General features: G+C 40.1%; 2 pseudogenes across 2 annotated transcripts; one reads left to right on the top strand and one right to left on the bottom strand.

The window, feature by feature from the left end:
- Nucleotides 1–949: 949 nt before the first annotated feature.
- LOC308361084 (tumor necrosis factor receptor superfamily member 14-like) lies at nucleotides 950–4087 on the top strand (annotated as a pseudogene). The gene is made up of 6 exons: nucleotides 950–1136; nucleotides 1259–1384; nucleotides 2304–2459; nucleotides 3406–3493; nucleotides 3594–3781; nucleotides 4077–4087. The product of its transcript is annotated as a tumor necrosis factor receptor superfamily member 14-like (transcript).
- A 9925-nt stretch (nucleotides 4088–14012) lies between these two features.
- LOC308360650 (tumor necrosis factor receptor superfamily member 14-like) lies at nucleotides 14013–16294 on the bottom strand (annotated as a pseudogene). Its single transcript has 6 exons — nucleotides 16108–16294; nucleotides 15260–15385; nucleotides 14958–15113; nucleotides 14603–14690; nucleotides 14316–14503; nucleotides 14013–14063 (listed from the first exon to the last, which is right to left on the bottom strand). The product of its transcript is annotated as a tumor necrosis factor receptor superfamily member 14-like (transcript).
- Nucleotides 16295–23173: the final 6879 nt, after the last annotated feature.

Below are 23173 nucleotides of genomic sequence, written 5' to 3'. Positions count from 1 at the left end.
ATGTAGATAATGTTTAGTGTGTCTGATCAGACACAAAGGGGGGAAATGTAGGAATTATTTAATGATTAAGAAGTAATTTAAGATAATACATTTCAGGGATTAGACACACACACACACACAATACGATGTTGAGGGGGTTTTACCTAGAAAATGGGTGTGGTATAAGGTTGCAGGGACACCTTTTGATTTGGTTGGGGTCAGATGAGGAGGTCATGTTAATTGGCTGGCTAGGTCAGCCAATGAAGCAAAGATGGGTGGTGTTTACTGTTGGTTTAAATGTCTTTGCGGGAAGTTTACGGGCAGATGTAATATCCGGTGTGCATCTCTACTGTAGGCCTAACTTACTTACAGTAAATCCATTTTGAACAATGCGTCCTTTGTCTGACTTCTGATTGTGAATTAGTTTATAATACTTAATATTTGGCTCCAACAGAGGATAGCTTGGTTGAACTTGTCTCCGCTCTGTGCAGAATAACACTTGCTCTGTTAGTGGTGAAAACGCCCTTTAGACTGATCCCAGCTGTCTATTAGAGGAGTGGGAAGGTGGAGTCAGAGTGAGATACTGCCGGGGCAAAAATGTATGGTTAACTGAGATTAAGAAGGCAAAGGCCTCTTAGAATGGAATCTGTCTTGCAAACATCTCCTAGTTACTCCTGATTCTTTGTTGCAACAATAGCAAAACTAGGAGATTTTCTATTAGTCAGAGAAAGCATGTCCTGGTGTCAGGTAAGCATCTGCAATGTGTGTGAGAGAGAGAGAATGAGAGGGGTGTGGCCAGTTCCTAAAGGTATCTTGCACCTGCAGGTAATCACAGGTGAGACCCAAAGTGTCTGAAACAGAGGTAAACAATCAATGGCACAAATGAAACTAGATATAATAAAATTAAGAGGACAGTGAAATAAATGGTCTCTTCGTTTGTTTGACAGGTGCATCGGTGAAACTGTAGAACATGAGTTTGTTGCAAAGCTTTGTCAACGCCATCTTAACATCAGCTGGACTCAAATTTGATGAGGAAATCATGGTGAAGTTGGTGTTTACAATTCTGATCATCGACCTGACCGTGTCTGTGGTCTCTCTTGCCTGTGGTCGAGCTTAATATCTTATAGGGGATGAATGCTGTCCTATGTGTGGTCCTGGTAAGTAACAGTAGTAACTGTGTCATAGTACATGACATGCTCCTTTAATAAAGCTTTCTTTATGCTTTAATGAGATACAACCATGTTTGATTTACGTATTAACTACTTATTACTCATAAAAGGTTATTGTGTACGAAGACACTGCACTGAGTTCAAAAGTACGACATGTATTCCATGTCCGTCATCTACCTACACTGATGCACCCAATGGCCTGGTGTCCTGTATATCCTGCACAGTTTGTGACTCGAGTAAGTCAAATATTTCGGCAGTTTTAGTTTGCTTTCCTTATTAGTTTATTTTATGTGTATTCTTTATTATTTGTGTCAATTCTTTGTAATGTTGATTGCAATTGAAACGTTTTTCAATCAACTTAATTTTTTAGATTAGATTAGATTCCACTTTATTGTCATTGCACAGAGTACAAGTACTGAGACAACGACATGCAGTTAGCATCTAACCAGAAGTGCAAAAAGCAGAAAAGTGCTATGTGTATAATATGTGGTAATATGAAAAAATAAATAAAAAGCTATATACAGTATGATACTGTAACCCTAACCCTAGATATATGGGTTATGAACAGTAAGAACATGAGGAGCAATAGTGGTGATTAGTGCAGATGTGATATAGGTGTATATAAAGTGCAGGTGTACGTAAGTATAGGTGAAGGTAGCAGTAGATGTTATGGATGAGGATAGAGGCATGATATGAAATAAATCCGATGAATATGGACAAAAATTGTAAATAAATAGATATAAATATGAACACACTATAGGTGAGAAATGTACAGTAGTTATAAACAGTCTAGTACAAATGTTCAGAGGTTGGAGGAAGGTTTGTGGCAGTCCAGGCCAGGGTAGGGTGGAAATACAGTCACTGGAGGAAGGTGTGTGAGGGGGCGTGGGGGGGCTATCACCATGGTGCAGAGTTCAGCAGGGTGACAGCCGCAGGGCAGAAGCTGTTCCTGAACCTGCTGGTTCGGTAACAGAGGGCCCTGTAGCGCCTCCCAGAGGGGAGAAGGGCAAACAGTCTGTTGCTGGGATGGGAGCTGTCCATCACGATGATGCGCGCCCTCCGCAAACATCTATTGCGCTGGACAGCCTCAATGGTGGGGAGTGAGGAGCCAGTGATGCGTTGTTGTTCACCACCCTAAAATATATCCTAATACAGGTTCAGGTCTAAGAGTGAAGAGGGCATGCAGCTTCACTTCAGACACACTCTGTGAGCCTCTGGAAGGTCACTACTGTACTGACCCAATCAAAGATGGCTGCCGAGGAGCTGTGGAACACACAAAGTGCTCACCAGGGCAGTACATCGAACAGCCAGGTCAGACAATCCTCTGTAATTACCCTATAAGACAAAATGACAAAGTTAGAAGAGGAGTCTGAGGTATGATCAGCCAAAGATTCAGGTTTAATCTTGCAATGATGTACAATGATGAGGAGAGATACTTAGATTTCACTCAAGGGATTCACCTAACTCTCCTCTGCCAGCCATTGTAACAATACAGACTTTATCCTTTCCTAAAACAAGGGGTGTCAACCCATAGTTCCATCCCTTCATGAATATTTATCAAATTATTACCTTGGGGTCGGGAAGTCCAGGACCCGTTAAAGAGCTCCGGCTATGATCAAGTAACTCAAAAGCCTTGTATTAATGAGGCCGAGGCACCTCAGATACTAGGGCCTGGCCGGGGAGGAAGTGAGAGCTCTTTCCCACCTCACGCAGGTCAGGTCCAGAAAACACATCAGAAGTTTTACATTTTACACAAGTCCAAATAAAAGTAACAATTACAACTAGGTGTGAGATACATTGAATTATTGACTATGGCATATCCTTATTAACTCTGCACCTTACATTCTGATTCCTTTATACATTAGCTACTGATAGAGTTGTAAACCAGACTCACTAACTATTTTCTATCACGATTGTACTTTATTTATTTTTCACTCTATTCATGTTTGTCTTCGAATTAGAATTAATTTCAAACAGAAAGGTTTCTGATCAAGTCGTCCTCCGTGTCAAAGTAGGGGTAGTGGAATTAGTTTGCTTAAAGTTCAATACGCCTGCAAGGTCAGACCCTGTGTGGGTAAATCTTGATGTGAAACCTTCTTCTCTCCCTTAATGTGCATCATTGTAAAGAATAAAAGCTTGTTCCTGATTGAACGCCATTCTCTGACGGAGTCCCCATTCATCTGTGGTATAAAAAATTACCATCAACATCAACATGTGTCCATAGTGGATGATGTGTGCTTTCCGTCTGTCCATGCAGGTACAGCATCCACAGATACTGTGTGTGATGACTGTGTAGTCGACACATATTCAGATGGATCATTCCCATCCTGCAGACCACACACACAGTACGTTCATTCACCTAGAATGTTTCATGTTTAGCAAGGATTATACACTAAGTTATTTACTTGTCTATCTAAAATGTTACTATTTATGTGATCTCTGTAGGTGCGAATTGATTGGACTTGTTGTCCTAAGAGAAGGATCATCCTCTAATGACACTGATTGTGGTCAAAGACAAAACACTGTTGCCATTGCAGCTGGTACCATAGCAGGTGTTGCAGTCCTAGGTGCCACATGTGGGGCTGTGGTATTTATATATAATAAAAGGAAGAGGAAAAGAAAAGATCCACCAGGTAAAAATGTTTCCTATTATTATATTATTCTTATTATAACTTATCACCATCAACATGTGTCCATAGTGGATGATGTGTGTTTTCCTTTATTTCTATCTGTCCATGCAGGTACAGCATCCACAGATACTGTGTGTGGTGACTGTGTAGTCGACACATACTCAGATGGATCATTCCCATCCTGCAGACCACACACACGGTACGTTCATTCACTTGGATTTTTCAACGTTCAGCAAGGATTATACACTAAGTTATTTACTTGAATATCAAAAATGTGCCATTTATATTATCTCTGTAGGTGTGAGTTGAATGGACTTGTTGTACTAAGAGAAGGATCATCTTCTTAAGACACTGATTGTGGTCAAAGACTGTTGAGACTGTTGCCATTGTAGCTGTTATCATAGCTGGTGTTGCAGTCCTAGCTGCTACATGTGGGGCTGCGGTATTTCTATTTATATTGGAAAGAAAAGATCAACCAGGTAAAAATGTTTCCTATTACTAAATCATTGTTATTATTAAGGGCTACTGTTATCATGATTGCAATTGTAGAGAATATTGATTAAGCCACAAGCATAGGAATGTATAGTTTATTTTCCTCTCTGTATACACGTACACACTCACATTTACAATCACTTTTTAAGATGTGTGTTAATTTTGTGTGTTATTTTGTATCACTTTATCTTTACTGGTGTATTGTAAATATTAGTCCAGAATATTTTACTTTATGATAATGCATATTAAATGTAATCCAACATTCCTGTTTCGCTGTCTATAGAGAAAGAGAGGTCAGACAATACTGAAACAGAGGAACAGTTATTCACTAAAGCTTATGTCCATTTCTGTTTTAATCTGTGTCAGGTTGTATTGCCTTGGGTGTAGTCATGTGATCAGGACGGTCTGAATGGTGATGGTGAGAAGCCTATATTTTTACCACTCAGTTTCAGAATTTGATTTTAACCTCTTGTAGGAGAATAGTGTGTTACAGTCAGAATCTCATGCTTTCAGTATCACACTATTATCCTACAAGAATTGATTGGACATGATGTACTAAGAAGAGGATCATCTTCTGATGACACTGAATGTGGTCAAAGACGACAAACTGGTGCCATTGTAGCTGGTATCATAGCTGGTGTTGCAGTCCTAGCCGCTACATGTGGGGCTGCTTCGCTGTCTATTTCAATTCTTCAAATTTGTTTGTATTTATGTCTTTAACAGACACACGTTTGGAAAGCGACAAGAGATGTCGGGCCCTACTGTAACAACAGAGGTACAGTTATTCACTGAAGCTTATGTCCATTTCTGTCTTATCTGTGTCAGGTTGTATTGCCTTTCTGATCATAATGTTTGTCTTTCTGTAGGAACAAAGTGAACTATGTATTAAGATGGCAGCAGTCACTCACAACGGTCTGAATGGCTCTTATGACCGTATTAATAATGGTGATGGTGAGTAGCCTACTTTTGCCTTAAAAAACCCTATTCTGACTGAATTAGATTTTAACCATATTTCTGGTTTGTAGGAGAATAGTGTTTTACTAAAAGCATGAGATTCTGGCTGTTCCTATGGTTCCTACGAGTGATATACTGCAGGTAACATCCTGAGGAACATATTGCAACATAGAAACACCTTTGCAATTATAATTGTGTTGATTGAATTGTGTTCAATTGTGTTTGTCTAAGACAATAAAGGCATTAAGTATGATATAAATGTACAAAAACCTTTCCATGTAATCCACAATAGTTGTGTTTTCTTTAGGAGCGTGGCAACAATAATCTCTTTCTCCCTCTTAACCCATATACTCAAACTGTTTTTAAATTTTGCCATCGCAGTCACCAACTTTATTTTATTGTATTAAATAGTCCGAACAATCATTAGATTAATGTTTTGTAAAAGGCCTGTAAGTTTACGGAATGAATTCAGTGTTCCCCAGACCAGAGTATAAATTAATAGTTGATGGACAAGTTCAAAGAGTAATACATGATCTCATCCAGTTTGTTTCTTTCCAGGTGCTTATGGAACACACTGAACCAGACACGACTGCCAAATGACCTGTTCTCCTTCTGGACCAACTGACCACAGTGCCACCTCTCTATTACTGCTGTGCTACACCACCTCACTACTGCAGAGACTGCTGCCCTGAGATGCCAGAGTGGGGACCTGCATACCATGATCAGAACACCACTTGGAAGAAAGTTTTTAACTTCGTTTCATCGTTAATCTTTTTTTTTTTTTAAGAATCTTTTTCGAGTTCCAATTACGTTACCTCAGCCATTGTGCCCATCACTGTAGTCGTGTCTCACTGATCGGGACACAGGTGCCACTATTAATAAAACGCAATATTCATTTAGCAGACGCTTTTATCCAAAGCAACTTACAAGTTTGTATATACATTTTACATCTATTCTGATGGCACACAAATCCAGCTTCTTCCCGGCTGCAGTTGGCCTTATTAACAAGGCCTGGGATCCCCACCTGACTTGGACTCTAATCCCGCCCCCACACCTCAAGACTCTGTTATGTTAACCTTGAAATCGCCACAAAGTCTCACTGTGCTATCCTTTTTGATTACAGGCACATCAGGTGTTGCCCAGTCACCATTCTCCAATGGTGAGATCACCCTATTCTCAGTTAGGTGCTTCAACACGGAGCATTTGGGAACACTGTTAGGCCTAACATGTCAATGTGGCTTTAATTTCTTTTATTGTGCCTAACTCTGTAGAAAAAACAGCTGAGTGTCTCTTTAACACAGTCTTCAAATTGTCTTTCTCTCTCTGCTTGATGGCATGCACAATCTTTAAATTCAGTTTAATAACTCTCGCCACTCTTTCCAAACAGTGGGAGTGCATCTACTTTCACTACGTACAAGGGCAAATCAGCCAACTGCTTACTCAAAATGAACTTGTACTTTGATGACCCCTTCTGGTGTCAACAGCTCTCCTGTGCTTGTTTTCAGCATAATCTCAGCGGGTTTCAGGGGCAATTGACTCAGCTTGCTTCTATACTGTTCCCAAGAAATCAAATACACAGCAGCACCTGTATCCAATTCCATCTCCATTTTCCTCATTTACTGTAGGAAGCACAGATATTCGTGAATATTTCCCTTTTTCGGACAAGGAATAGAGTCATATGTCACAGCCAGTGTCAGATTTAGTTTCATCACTTTCACTTACATTTTTCCTTGCATAGACATGATGAATTATCTTCTTTCTATCTGTAACACTGCGCTTACTTGCGTTACCTTTCTGTTTCATTCTCTGTCTTGAATGCTTCTGGCTTTATTCTTACACATGTGCTTGGCGTGGCATTTCTTCCCACACTGGTGACAGTCAGGATCTTTGTACCACCAGTCCTCATCCGTATGATTCACCTTCCCTCAGCGACGGCACTGGTCACATTTTTGGGAAAGCATTGCATGAGTGAACCGCTTAACTGCTGCACGTCGTGCGCTGCTGTCTGTACCGACAGAGCATAATCGACTGCTTTCGGGATAAAATTGATATTTCTCAGTCAAAAGGCGCTTCTGCAGTGTTTAACCCTTTAGCCACAGACAAATCTGTCCCACAGTGCATCTTCTAAATAAGCACCAAACTCACAATGTTACGAAAGTCTATTCAGGACCGCTACCTACTGTTCAACTGTTTGCTCTTCCGTGATTTTGCTTGTAAAAGGAATTTCTGCATTATCACGAGTGGTTTTGAAGCAAAATGAGTCGTGTGAAACCTAAGAACATTGATATATAAAGGTTGCACTTAGAGCTGATTCAATTGCGGGTTTTTTACATAGATGAATGTACAGCATAAACGTGATACAGGGATGACAATAAATGCGTTTGATTAATGTGAGATATGTAGCTGGCTGTATTACCAGGAGGTGGAGCCACAGATGAAGGAATTACAGTAGAAATATAGGGTGCTACAGGGTGTGAGTGTGAAAGTTGTGGTTTTGAATACACCGCAGGCAGCCAACATGTAAAAAAAAAACAGCCATTGTCTATTGTTTCATTGTGTAAACCAGCTTTCACAATATGAGTAATCTCCATTTCCATTTGGAGAGTTTGTTGACCTATTCTTAGGTTTGTTTTTGGTTATTTAAAAAAATATGTAAATGTTTACATACATACTGTATATGCTGTGCATCATCTGTTCAGAGAATACTATATAAAAGAAAATGAATGGTAATAAACCCGTTTGTACTCATTTTTTTCCCTTGTCCATTGGTCCATCGCTAAAATCTTATCAATTCCCATTTTTAATTGTATCTATGCATTACATGGGCTAGATAGGCTTTGGCTGGGGTCAAATCAGTAATTTCGGCCAATTTCAGCATGTACACAAAGTGACATTTTAATAGATATTTTCTAATATTTTCAAAGCTGAGAATGGGTGGCTAACATGTGAGGTAGTATGGTGAGATTCTCGGTTAACTATTTTTGTCATGAACGCTCCTGGAAAATAACACTGTACAATTTGTTGTTCCTTCTCAACTGACGCTGGAAATAGTTCTCTTGGCTGACTACGCTGTTCTCTATAAATGTTGAGAGCGAGGCAGACAAGCCAGCAGAACAGGTCCCAGCAAGATTGTGTAATGTTGTACTGGAGATAGCAGACCAGGTGAAGGAGAACAGGCTGAATGGTGCCAAGTCTTGTTCATGTCTGTACTTCAAAAGAAAGCAGTTGAATAATATGATGATCAATGCTTGTGGCATAGTCATAACTATTACATTGAAAATGGTTGTTCTGTAAGACAAGTATTAAACACACCATACATTGTATATGTAGCTGTGTGTTTTAACAGGAAGAAAAACCTAAACATCAAAAATGACAACCAAAGTCTTGGCCTGCAAGATAGTCATGTGAAAGAGTGGCTGTAAAGTTAATATTGTGCTGTAAAGCAAGATAATATGAGAACATTGACTTGTGTCCTGTGTAGTTGACAATTGTTTTTCATGCATACCCTCTCACTCTTTTGAGCTATTCTGTTAATTTTTCTTGGTTCTCAGAAGGGTATAGGGGCAATAACCAAGATAACAGAAATATTTGTAAATAAGGAAGGTTTCCTCCTAATTTACCAAATACTATCAGTGCATGATATGGGCATCTTCAATGGAATGTAACGGGTAATCTGTGTGTGTGTGTGAGTGCGTGTGTGTGTGTGTGTGTATGTGTATGTTAATGTGCGTAGGTCTTAGGAACAAGCCTGGTTTATCAGGTTTATAGAGGAGAAGTGAAAGAGAAAGATTTCTTGAACCAACAAAAGCTTATAAACCAAAAGCATCAGCATACGCATTTCTTGGAAAATGTGACAATGTGAAAAACTCGTTGCTCATTAGCTTTTAACGTCTGTTTTTATCAATGGGATTCAGCGTCTTTAACGTTTAAATCGATGACTTGAATATAAGACACTTAGATTAAGCTTTAAACTTAATTTATTTTTTATAAGTTTTTTGTTCTCAAATGTTTTAGAAATATACTTGGCTTTCTTTTATATGTATATAACTGAACTTTTGTTTTCTACAAAACATTCTCATCTACAGTATAATGTATTCTAAGTATATTATTAAGGCTTAGGGATATTTATGATATATTATAATTGCTGATATAAGCATTCATAACTGTCACTGAACAAACCTTGTTATAAAATGTTTTAACATGAATATAAACAATATAAAAACAAATATAACATAAAGCAGTATGTGCACATGATGTAAAAACTATAATGTATCACAGAGCATGCTTTATATTCTTCTAGTGCACTGATCATTATTTTGGAAGTATCCATGCAGTGCTTAACACATTAAAGCAAGAAAGTGCTGACACTCAACATGAGGAAATGGAAAAGTAACTTGTAACTCGTGACACTATATGGAGGTTTACTCATGTGGTTCCTCAGAATGAAACTCATCCTCTGCACTTTGATCCTGATAAAGCCAGCAGTACAAGCACAACAGGCCACACACAGTAGACTTCCTGCAGGTAACAAATAGGGGGAATCCATGCAGGTCAAACAGGTACATTGCTGGAGGTATCAGGCAGTAGTCCATGGGCCTGTTTAATTCCTCTCAGTGAGTGGGTTTGGGAGAGGAGATGAGTTCAGGGGTCATAAAAAAGCAGCTGGCTGTGTGTGTGTGTGTGTGTGTGTGTGTGTGTGTGTGTGTGTGTGTGTGCGTGTGTGCAGGGAGCTGCTGAAAGATAACTAAAAGAGAAGTAACAAAAGGGTGGCCAGTCAATCTGCCCTGGGTAACTGGAAACATAAATATATTGAGCATAATAACCAGCCACTTCCTCCTTCCAATCCATGTTGAGCTCTCCATATGATGGTAATGCTGATATTTTACATCTGAGGTGAAACATAAATCCTTTAAGAAGAAGGTTGACTTTGATCCTTTTACTTTTCTAGTTATAATTTCATATAATTTCAGTTATACACAGGAAAATATGGTAAATTCCTTGTGCTATTGGTTGGGGACTTCCCACAGTGGCCAATCTTCTCACTGTCACATGCAAGCAACCTTACCTAACCAGTATAACTACTGCCTAACCATGGATCCTGTGCAGCAGGATACAACAACACGCAACTGGCTGGTGACAGCCGCAACACATGCTGAGTTTCTGAACTCTGACTTTTGCAGAAGACACAACAGTTATCAGCCTCATCTGAGCTGCACCATCGCCACATTCAGCACTCCATGGAAACCGTCACATTTCTGGGGTCTAATATCAACCAGAACCTGAGGTGGGAGGCATCCACTTCACATCCACTCCACATCAACTCCACATCAATTCCACATCAACTCCACTCCACATCAACTCCACTCCACATCAACTCCACATCAATTCCACATCAACTCCACTCCACATCAACTCCACTCCACATCAACTCCACATCAATTCCACATCAACTCCACTCCACATCAACTCCACATCAATTCCACATCAACTCCACTCCACATCAACTCCACATCAACTCCACTCCACATCAACTCCACATCTCCTCCACATCCACTCCTCATCCACATCCACTCCCACATCCACTCCACATCCACAGAAAGGCAAAAAACAGAGGGGGGTGCTTTCAGCATCTGGAAGAGGAACTTTGCCACAAAAAATCTTGTGTCACTGTGACACTGCAGTCATGTGTGGCTACCTAACAGGACAGAATTAGACAGTCATGGACATAAATAAACCCTTGTTCCTCCCTGTGACACTGCAAAACACTGAAAACAATCTTTAGTGCGGTCATGGGTATCCCCTACTCGTACCTTCAAGCAGGGATAATCACAAGCTATCACACACCTCTAGGCATACGCTAAAACACATGACACGCTCTTTCCACACAAGCGCTTGCAGTGTCAACACACTCTGAACAGCTGATCTGTTATTTCATCTTATGTTTGGTTATTTTTCTGTCGACATCTCTACTTTCATGTTGTATAGCGCTAACACTGTACAAATGCTCTAGAATTTCCCTACAATGTCTATTTTCCTAACTAACTTGTGTCTTGGCACAGTTCCTCTGAACATTTAGCTGACATGCTGAGGTCAAATGGACTTCTGCTTTCGTTGCATTGAACACAAACCCACAGAGCACCTCAAGCTTGCAGTGTCACCACAAGTCAGCTTTTAGTTTTGTGTTTCACTAAGTAAGCGTTTCATTCTGTCCTCTGAGTGAGACAGACATCAGGCCCAGTCTTGTCTGAGAAATAAACTTTGACAAAACTCTGCTTGCTTTCGATAGGGAATACAAAAAAATATGATTTTGGCTGGAGTGAGACTGGAGAACCCTAGAGTATTCAGGGGTGGGCAATTAATTTCCTCAAGGGGCCACATGAGATAGTGGGACTGTTGTGGAGGGCTTGACTCAATAGGCTGAACTCAATTCAGCATGAATAATTAGCATGCTTTGTAGTATTAAAGGTGTGCCCAGACGACCAATACACATGGCACACACACAGACACGAGAGCAAGCTTGTAATGCAATATTATAAGTTAGTACCAATTAATAGTAATACCAATTTATATCGTTTAACGTTTGATTCCTAATTTACCATTGACCTCCGCAGGGCGGTCAGGGACAGCCAAGGGGCCGCAAATGGCCCTGGGGCCGCACTTTGCCCAGGTAAAGGTGGTATACATACGGATTTAAACATTTGTACTCGTACAATACGGAAGGTCACTTTAAATAAACGTTTCTGCTGAATGAATACATATTAATTTGTACTAATACTACCCCAATCACTTAGATACAGATCATATCTACACAGTTGATTGTGGGTGGTTGCTTTGTGACTGTTTATATAAGCATGACTAAAGTACAGGAAGGTTGGGGAAATTCCACTGATAGCCCTCTTGGATCACAAGATAAATTATTGTAATATTATATTCAAGCGTCTGACGTCAATGACTATCTACCCCCACACACACTTAGATCTGATGAAGGTGAGACAAGTAGTGAATGTCTGAAAGGCAACAGATCATGTACAACCACTGAGCTCATCTGTACAGAATCCAATTACTGTGTACCCTATATGAAGAATACTGGTAGCGAAGGGAAAGAGCAGTCACCCCACATGCACCATGACCTTTAACCCAGGACTATGGGGGACCACACCTGCACCATGGTCTTTAACCCAGGTGTACGGTGGACCACACCTGCACCATGACCTTCAGGCCAATAAGTCTGACCCGGCTTCAAGGCTGGGTGGGGTAACCACTCGCTCCCTTCAATACAGTACTGTTATCTGAATTTTAAATGTGTGGATTCAAAGCGAATGTTAAATCAATCACCTCACAGTGCAAGTAGGTTACGTATGCATTTCCTGTATGGGAAACCTGAGTGGGTGTGTGAAAATTAAAAAAACATTGACAAACAAATATTATTCTGAGACATCAAACAGGTATCACATGTTCAGTTTACAGCAATCCATTCAATGGACCAAAAGCTGTAAGCGGTCACTTGCTTCCTCAAGGGAGTCTTTTCTGTTGAGCTTTCTGACAGTGAGTGTTGTTAGCAGGTAAACCCAATGAAGAAAAAGATGGCAAGCCACAGCTACAAAGTGAATGGGGTTTATATGATGAATTCTCATCTGCTAAGAGCTAATTGTTAAACAATAAAGTGCAAAAAATACAAAGTACTGAAGTGCTGCAGATACTTTCAGAGTAAACATGTATGGAATGGGTCCCCAGGTAGGGCGTAAAATAATTACTGATGTTCACAGTGCGGCCTTGAGGATAATAGATTGATAAATTATCAGAGTTTCTCTCCATTCATTAGGCTGTTTGTTTGTCCATTTCCTTTTTCCCTCTTTGTAAATGTCCATACATAACCCTTGCTTTATTAAAAAGTCTTGAGTAACAAAAAAACCTTTTGCAAATCGCAAAAACTGAATCGCAGAAAATGAGAGCAGGGACTGATTTTCCCGGACCACTATAAGTTCTGATTCTTCCATGCTTTTCTCACCAAACTCAGGAACATGGACTTGGGACAGCACAGTCTTGTGTGCCCTGGCCTCGCCATCCTCCAGTAGTCCAGTCTGGCTCCTTCAGAAAGAGCATAATCCTCTTCATGAAAAAGTCAGGTGCTGAAATACCACAAACAATATGTGTTTTGATAAGTCAGAATCGAGTAATAACATCCTCATCCAGCAAGTGATGTTCTGATCATGGTATGCAGGTCCCCACTCAGGGCAGCAGTCTCTGCAGTAGTGAGGTGGTGTAGCACAGCAGTAATAGAGAGGTGGCACTGTGGTCAGTTGGTCCAGAAGGAGAACAGGTCATTTGGCAGTCCTGTCTGGTTCAGTCTGTTCCATAAGCACCTGGAAAGAAACAAACTGGATGAGATCATGTATTACTCTTTGAACTCGTCCACCAACTATTCATTTATACTCCATGTAAGACAGCAAGCATTTGTGGTGACTGCAATGGCTAGATTAAAGAACAGTTTAAGTATATTGCAGTATCTCACTCGTATGAACCACAGATACAGGAAAACACTATTCTCTTACAAGACTTAAAGAAGAATAGTTCAAATCAAATTGAGTCAGAAACTGAGTGGTAAAAAAGTAGGCTACTCACCGTCACCGTCACCATTCAGACTGCTCTGATCACGTGAATGCTGCCATCATACCACCTCGTTCACTTTGTTCCTACAGAAATACATCATTATGATCAGAAAGGCAATAAAACCTGACACAGACAGGACATAAATGGACGTAAGCCTTAGTGAATAACTGTACCTCTGTTACAGTATGGCCTGACCTCTCTTGTGTGTCGCTTTTCAAACATATGTCTGCTAAACAAATAAATAAGAAGAATAAGAAATGAAATAGTCAGCGAAACAGAAATAATAGTTTACATTTCATAACACACAAAATGAACACAAATATTGAATGTACATGTGTATAAACAAACTAAATGTTGAGAGATGGAAAAACATACAGTCTTATGTGTCTTTATCAATATTCTAAACAAATACAACCATGATAATAACAGTAGGCCTTAATAATAACAATACTTTAATAATAAGAAACATGAACATTCTTACCTTGTTCAGATTTTCTTTTCCAATTCATTCTGTTATGTATAAATACCACAGCCCCACATGTAGCAGCTAGGACTGCAACACCAGCTATGATACCAGCTACAATGGCAATAGTGTTTTGTCTTTGAACACAATCAGTGTCATAAGAAGATGACCCTTCTCTTAGAACAACAAGTCCAATCAACTCACACCTACAGAGATCACATAAAAAGTTATATTTTAGATACACAAGTAAATAACTTGTGTGTAATCCTTGCTAAACTTGGAACATTCCAAGTGAGTGAACGTACTGTGTGTGTGGTCTGCAGGATGTGAATGATCCATTTGAGTATGCGTTGCCTATACAGTCACCACACACAGTATCTGTGGATGCTGTACCTGCATGGACAGACAGAAATAAAGGAAAACACAGGTTTGACATTGAAGACACAGACTTGACATTTTATCTTTGAACTTAATTCTAATTAGAATAAAGTCAAGAATAATGATTGAGAAATAATGACTCTGATTCTCAACTCTTGAAGTGGCTAACATATTGCTGTTTCCTGCATCTGTGTGTGTGTGCGTGTGTGTGTATGTGCATCCACCTCTTCTTCTAACTTTGTAATTCTGTCTCTATAGGATAGTTATAGAGGAGTGTCTAACCTGGCTGGTTGACGTACTGCCCTGGTGAGCACTTTGTGTGTTCCACAGCTCCTCTGCAGCCATCTTTGATTGGGTCAGTACAGTAGTGACCTTCCAGAGGCTCACAGAGTGAGTCTGAAGTGGAGCTGCACGCCCTCTTCACTCTTAGACCTCCACCTATATTAGTGATAACAAAGTTGATTGAAAAAATGTACATTTGAATCAACAGTGCAAATAACGAACATAAAAATAATATACATAAAATGCACAAAAAATAAACTAATAAGGACGGCAAAACAAAACTGCTGCAATATTTGACTTACTCAAGGCACAAACTGTGCAGGATCTACAGGACCGCAGTCCATTGGGTGCATCAGTGTAGGTAGATGACAGGCATGGCATACATGTCGTACTGGTGAACTCAGTGCAGTGTCTCCTTACATGATAACCTTTAATGAGTAAATAAGTAGTTAATACATCATACATCAAACATGGGTTTGTCTCGTTGACCAGCAACGTCTCTGTCTGGCACGGCAGCTGTCTAGCTGCAGACAAGAAGGCACTGCAGAGGGTGGTGAGGACAGCAGAAAAGATCATCAGGTCACCCCTACCAGCCATTCAGGAACTGTACACTTCACACTGTTCCAAGCGGGCAATGAACATCATCAAAGACACAACTCATCCAGCACACAGTCTGTTCTCCCTTCTACCATCAGGGAAGCGGTACAGCAACCTGCGGGCTCGCACAAGCAGACTGAGTAACAGCTTCTTTCCACAAGCCATCAGACTCATCAACACACTGAAGAAAACCACATGCCATGAAGAAAACCACCATTCCAAAGTCACTTCACCATGCCACTGGCACTTTACTGTTGCACCTTGTGACCACTGATTGTACTTTTGCTGCTGTGTGTGTGTGTGTGTGTGTGTGTGTGTGTATGTGTGTGTGTGTGTGTGTGTGTGAGAGAGATTATTGTCAATGTCTTATTTAAATGTTTTAAACTGCACATTGGAGACTGGTCAAACGCAATTTCAGACTTCTGTGCTAACCCTGTTACATAGATTTTTGACAATAAAGTACACTTGACTTGACTTGACTTGATGCAACATGAAGAAAGCTCTAATGAAGGAGCATGTCATGTACTATGCCACAGTTACTGCCGCTACTTACCAGCACCACACATAGGGCAGCATTCCTGCCCTATAAGATATTCAGCTCGACCACAGGCAGGAGAAACCCCAGACACGGTCAGCAGGATCATCAGAACTATTATAACCAACTTCAGCATGATGTCCTCATCAACTTTGGGTCCAGCTGATGTAAAGATGGCATTCACAAAGCTGTGCAACAACGTCATGTCCTACAGTTTCACTGATGCATCTGTCAAACCAATGAAGTGACCATTAATTATATTGCAATCCAGATTTCTAGATTAATTTGTACTCTACATAACTGTAATACCAACTCCTACAAATGCATAAGTGTCAGATTGGTGCAAGTCTGAATGTGTCATATGGAACGGTTATCAATATAATTTGTATTGGCCAGGTATGTTGACACCTACAAAACATTTGGCTCAGGTAATTTATGGCCCTTTAAACAATACACAGACAATATATGAAATACAGATCAGGTACTTATTACATACAGATAATATAAAAAGAAACAAACAATATCCTGCACATAACGTGCAAGAGTCAACAGTAGACAATAGGATGCATTTATATGATATAGAGGCAAGGTAGTGTACAGTTTGTATTCCACGCAATTTAGTATGACATAAATGGAATAGATACTAAAACTACAATAAGGAGAATAGATAGCCCAGTAGATGTAAATTAATCTAATAGATAATAAAACTAGAATAAGGAGAATATGTGCGACTCAGTAGATATCACTGTTCTCATGTTTGATGGCTGTGGCTTTGTGTTAATGATTGTTTACCTCTGTTTCAGATACTTTGGGTCTCACCTGTAATTACTTGCCATTTAGTTGAAGACAGGTGAACTCACCTGCTGCATTTCTATGGTCCTTAAACCTGTCTGGTGTGTCTACAATTAAGCAAGCATGTGTTTGTGCACTTGATGGCTCATAGGTGTGGTCATTTGACAGTCAGGGCCTTATTTACTAACATTGTGACCGCAGGGCAATCAGCGCCTTTGCCAAACCGCATATAGTGCACGGTATTGTATTTATTAAACAAGAACCTCGCCTGGTCATCAGCGCCTAACCCCGCTCATTAGTGTTAAAAACACGCAACTAAAACAGGGAAGAAAGAGCCTGCGTGTTCCTGTGGATGATGAGTTAAAATTAGAATTTGAGCTTTTGGTTCACGAGGTTACAGCAAACTCACCCAGGTAAGTATAGAAACTCATATATATAGAAACTCATAAATATTTCTCCGTTTAGCCCTACCGTCCACACTAAAAGTTGTGATCACTTTGAATTCAAGACTGTCTTTTATCGGTGACCATGCCATTTTTAATAATGTCCATCAGGTCTCTCAGTCAAAATCCTGATAATACATCAGGTTGAAATGAATCAACTTTATCTGTACTGTTTTTTTTTCTTCTTTTTAATATGGATACAGAATTGAGTGTTTGTCTGATATTTGCTGAGCTAATAGTGTTATGCGCACTACTGTAGTAGTGTGAAAACTGGGACAAGTTTTGTTGTGATTCTCTATGTTGACTGATTTGGGTATATGGAGAGAAACAACTTATAGGTATCAATCTGCAGCATTGGTCTTGTGTTTGGTGAATGTGTTGTATATTTGCACTTTCTCTGTGTACTTCTCTTAAACTACTCTAATCACTGAGAAGTAGAATTGCTAAATGTGTTTAAGGCAACAGCAGTGTGTAACTGGTACAAATAGAATTAAGTCATTTGCAAGTGTTTTTCATATGGTAACAAAATATGGTTTTGATAAATTAGTGTATAGTTTTTAAAAGAGTGTTTCATTTTGCAAAGGATCTGAGGTGTTGTGCTAATTGGGTGTGTGGTTGTGTGACAACCCTAATACAGACAAGTGCTCATCACATCAGCCATAAAACAACAGCAGATTGTCCAAAGGTAGCCATCACTCAGTGACAACAAGACCGGGTAAATAAACTGGACTGTACAAACTATGTGTCAACAGACAGGCATAAAGACATAGACATACAGTTGACTATGATATACATAGACAAAATGTGCTTTGAGATAAACAAACAAACACACTTAGCAAAATATATATATATATGTATATACATGTAATAAAAAACAATACAATGAATAAAATAAAAATAAAAACAATAAAATGAAGTGTTAAAAACAAAAATACCTATAGTCGTGAATAGGCTGAAGAAAATAAAAAAGTTTTAATTCCCTTTTTAAAAGAGAGCACTGAGTGCGATGACCTTAACTCCAGAGGTAGGCTATTCCAGAGGGTTGGGGCACAGTAACTAAAGGCACCGTGTGCAGCATTGGTGTTTATTCTTGGGGTCGTGAGAAGACATTTATTGGAGGACCTTAGGGAACGCGATGGATCATAAAAAGAAATCAAATCGGAAATATAGGGTGGGGCAAGGCCGTTTTGGGATTTATATACAAGAAGGAGTATTTTAAACTCAATTCTTTGTTGTAAAGGGAGCCAGTGAAGTGATTTAAGAACGGGGGTGATATGATTGAATTGTGGCATTAGTTATATGATTTCTAGAGTAAACAAGTCCAAAAGCATTTAAAATTACAAATAGCTAAGCCTATATGGTTTAATTTGGGATGCGATTATGAGGTGTCCTCGGAAAATGCCCGTTGAGGGGTCCCTGGCCCCATAAAGTTTGAGAACCCCTGCTTTAGCAATCGAGAAAAAACTGTAAGAACTGGCCACACTTCAGGTATGTTTTATTTCAGGTGCCAGGAAACCCACATCTGATTCTGCACTGCCAACTCATTGTAATGACTTTCCTGACAAACCATCTTTGTTTGAGAGATGAAGCCCTTAACTCTTATGTCCAATGATGCGGTTTTACAGGTATGTGATTGCCCTGCTACAATGTGGGCTCTTTGTGTCTCTTCCTGTAGGTGTTCTCCCCTGTGAGATCCCTAACCCCAACCTCCTGATCAAGTGCCTGCTCAGGCCCTGACCCTCTTCAACAACCTCTCCACTCCAGCATGTCAGCATGATGTGTTCCTGTGGTTTGAGAACTACATGCATCCTCCAATCATGTTATTGTTCTTCTCTACATCAGGTTGTGTCAATAATTTGTCACATGGTGGCACATGTCTGCCTCAGAGAGATCCCCATAGTCCTGATGATATACTCCTCATGATACTCCTCATTACAGAGGAACTGTGACCAACATGTGTGTTGCATTTATAAGAACTCAGGGACAAAAGTCCAAACTCACTCGGTAAAAAGAAAACGTCTCAACTTTAATTTGTAAACCACATAAGTTATCCCACATTGCTCACATTCAGTGCTATTTGTTTCCTCATTCTGTCACTTAATGACCTGATGGTCCCTTTGGGTATAATTAAATCTAACAGCAGATATGACACTCCTTTTGTTTATCAAGAGACTCTAAGATTTGCCAATTTGACCTTTCTACACCCACTATATACTTTAAAGGCCACAGGGAACAGTTATGAAGCATATTTTAGTTCATAGCCACAGTTGCAAAACTCAAACTCATTGAAGACCTATTAACTTTAAAATGCATCAGTGTGTGAACCAGGACACATGACAACTATCAGGCCAATTCATTTGTATAAAGTTACCGAGAAATAGACGCTGTACAATGTAAAAACCCCATTATTGTAACTGAAAAATACGTCTGAGAGGATTTGCGAGGTGTCTGAGCTTGCTATCATTCTCTTTGAATGGGGATCCGAATTTATATACTGAAGTCTACAACATATATAATAAATAAGTTGTCTATATACACTTATATACACAATATCACTTAAAACCAACATTTTTTAACATATAATGTGAATTGAATGCAATATATCATTAGGCCTACTTAAAATAATTTTGATGGAATTGCAGAGTTTCAGAATGACAATACGCTGAGTAGCTTGGATTTACTTTCAGTTTTATATCACATAGGCAACTAGAATTCCCCTATAGCAGATAACCTTCCTTGGATGCGGGTTTATGATGTTGGTTTCTAGTAAAGGTAAATACTTACGTAATCGACGAGCTGCTGGTTCGTTACGTCTGGTGGCAGTCGACAACAACGTCTGAGATAAAAGTCCATGATAATGACGATGAGAAGTTAAACGATCTCTCACTCAAATAAATAGTTAAACCACGGTATGTATCCCAAATGTTGCGTTGTGGTTAGAAATCGAGTCTACAGTGGTGAAAAGGTCAGTAACTGTACGCAAGTGATCCAGAGTCTGTAGAATTAGAACAATCAGAACGCTTCTACAGACTCCAATCAATCTCAACGCGGCAGCGCATGCATAGGGCACGGCCACACATGGGCGTCTTTTTAAAAACGGGACGCTAGAAAATGCAATGATTCCTATGGTACGGCGCGCTCTGCGTGTGCGCCTTTTCTCCACCACGAGTTGCGTCTTTGTAGCGTTTTTTAGGTGCGCTTAAAAGTTGAACTATTCTCAACTTTCCAGCGCAAGGCAGGGAGGCGCACCGCTCATCAATGTCACACTCGGCCCAGGCAGCCAATCAGATCAAGCAACAGGCGGGCTTAACTACTTTACCACTTCTTTCCTGTTTTGATGCTATTAGATTTGGTCTGAACGGTATTTTACAAACGAAATCGGCGATGGCAAATATAGATGAAACCTTAATTTAAGCGGTATTTAACTACGAGGAACTATACAATTCGAAACCAACAATTATTCAAACACCAACAGTTTGAATACGTTTGATCGCCTGGTTGCGCACGCAGCCCTGCTTCACAGGTGCACCAGGCTGTTTTGGCCGCCGCACTTTGCCAAGGCGTTATTGAAGCGTCTGCACCTGTAGAAACGCGTTTGGGCTCAGATACACATACGCGTTTTTGTAAAAACGCGACGCTAGGAAATACATTGATTCCTATGGTACGGCGCGCTTTCACGCATTTCCTAGCGTCGCGTTTTTCCAAAAACGCGTATGTATATCTGAGCCCCCAGGTGTGTTTCAGCCCTTACCGGTTTTTTTAAACATGCAAGTGTTATTGCATCGTGTGCTATTGTCCTTAACTTATTTTCTTTGGGGGAAGGTTGTTTGGCATGAAAGGCGAGGTGTATTGATTTAAATCCTGGCGCCATGCTTGTTTTCGGAGTAGGAACTGTGTGCTTGTTTCATCAGAGTCCTTCTCCCCTTTTGGACCACTGTGAGAAGGGGGAGGGATTTCACCTTCTCACAATGATGCACTCGTTTTTGAATTACCAGTACCGTCTTTTATATTCTAATTAGATCCTCACCCTTGGTCAGATTTCTCACTTAATCTAGAAAAGTAAAAAAAAAAAAAAAATGTTGGTGGAAGGGTTATGGTAGCTGCAGCTGCATGTTGGTGGAAGGGTTATGGTAGCTGCAGCTGCATGTTGGTGGAAGGGTTATGGTAGCTGCAGCTGCATGTTGGTGGAAGGGTTATGGTAGCTGCAGCTGCATGTTGGTGGAAGGGTTATGGTAGCTGCAGCTGCATGTTGGTGGAAGGGTTATGGTAGCTGCATGCTGGTGGAAGTGTTATGGTCACTGCACAAATGTCCATCTTGCCTATTAGGCATGTGGTGCCCACTGAGGTTTGATGGCAATGAAGATTCTGTGGGTAAAGGCAGAAGGCACTTGGCAGGGCACCAGATGTGGTCAGGGTGGAGAAGTTCCAATCTTTGAAGGCTCTAGAGACTGCAAGAAGAAAGGGTTTTGACAGTTAAGTCAAGTGTTCATAACCAAGAATATTGAAGCTAGCTTTATTTTGTTTGCCATTTTGTGTCTGGCTGTTCACTTTGCTCTTACTGTGGCATTGATGGTCTACTTGTCTCATCGAGAGGTCATTTTTCATAAGAATCAGTAAATACTGTCAGTACCATCTCCTTCAGTGTGTGTGTGTGTGCCTCTCCCACTGCTCCCCGCAGCAGACCACAGTGTGTGTATGGAGACCCATTTGGTGTTATACTGCACCCTAGTGGCCAGATCCTTCATGGATCTATAGCTTTATCTATAGATTTTTTTCTAATCTGGACCATGTTTGTGTCACAGACCCGAGTGGGATATGCTGGAGAAACAGATTTAAAGGTGAGATTTTAACAGCAATATCCTCAGTGTCTATTAACAACAAGCTGGATCAATGCTAAACCTGTTTGGTTTCAACCTAACAAGAATCAATGCATTCCTTCGACTTAGGATGTGATGGAGGATCTAACTATCTGTAAGAGAATACCAAATCATTTAAAATGTAATTTATAGTTAGCAATATCTTGTGTTGTGTTTTAAATTATTGATATCTCTGTGTAGCAGAGAAGGGAGCGAAGACCCTCAAGGTCTGAGAGAGGAAGTTGTTCTTCAACTACCTGCAGTTTAACAAGTACCACCCACCACAAACTTTACGTTTCTGCTGCAGTGCTGCTACTGCCAGCCCTATCTGTCTGCATTGAGTTTGCCTTTGATAATGGCCGTCAATACACAATCACTGTGGTGTCATCCATCACTAATGAGTGGTCCGAAAAGTGAAGACCAGAAAGTGAACAAGGTGGACTTTTATTTAGTTTTACAGTTGACTTGTATTACCATCAGAGTGAGTGTGAGATGAGAAACTACTAACTTATATCAATATAAACAACTAGTATTTCCTTCAGTACATCGAGTTAAAGTTTCAGTTTAAGTACCTTTTCTCTGCATTTGGCTACATTTGTGTCTGACTGAAAGCATGTTAAAGATGCAGTGTGCAATTTGGTTTGGCAAAAGGTTGTTGAAATTTGAGCTCAACAGCCAATCAAATTTGACCTCTCCCTTCCACGCTCCTAAAGCACCATGTTGATTGGCTGGGATTGTTTATAGCTTGGTGTGAACCACTTTGTTTGTTTCCCATTTACAGAGCCAGGGGGGTCTTCGTGGTGTGTGGATTAGTGACAAACTTTGATAAGTTAACTCAGAGTAAGTAGTACCCTTCCTAATAGGAGAGCCCTCTGACATTGTTTTGTTAGGAGAATGAACCAATAGGGGTTCTTTTATTAGGAGGTTTACCACTTACTCTGAGTTAATAAAGTATTTACGTATCTATCTATCTATCTTTTAAAAAAGACAGCA

The sequence above is a fragment of the Sprattus sprattus genome (assembly GCF_963457725.1).
Source record: "Sprattus sprattus genome assembly, chromosome: 2".
Taxonomy (NCBI): domain Eukaryota; kingdom Metazoa; phylum Chordata; class Actinopteri; order Clupeiformes; family Clupeidae; genus Sprattus; species Sprattus sprattus.
The sequence above is the reverse complement of the archived record's forward strand: the minus strand, read 5'-3'. Positions and strand labels throughout refer to the sequence as shown.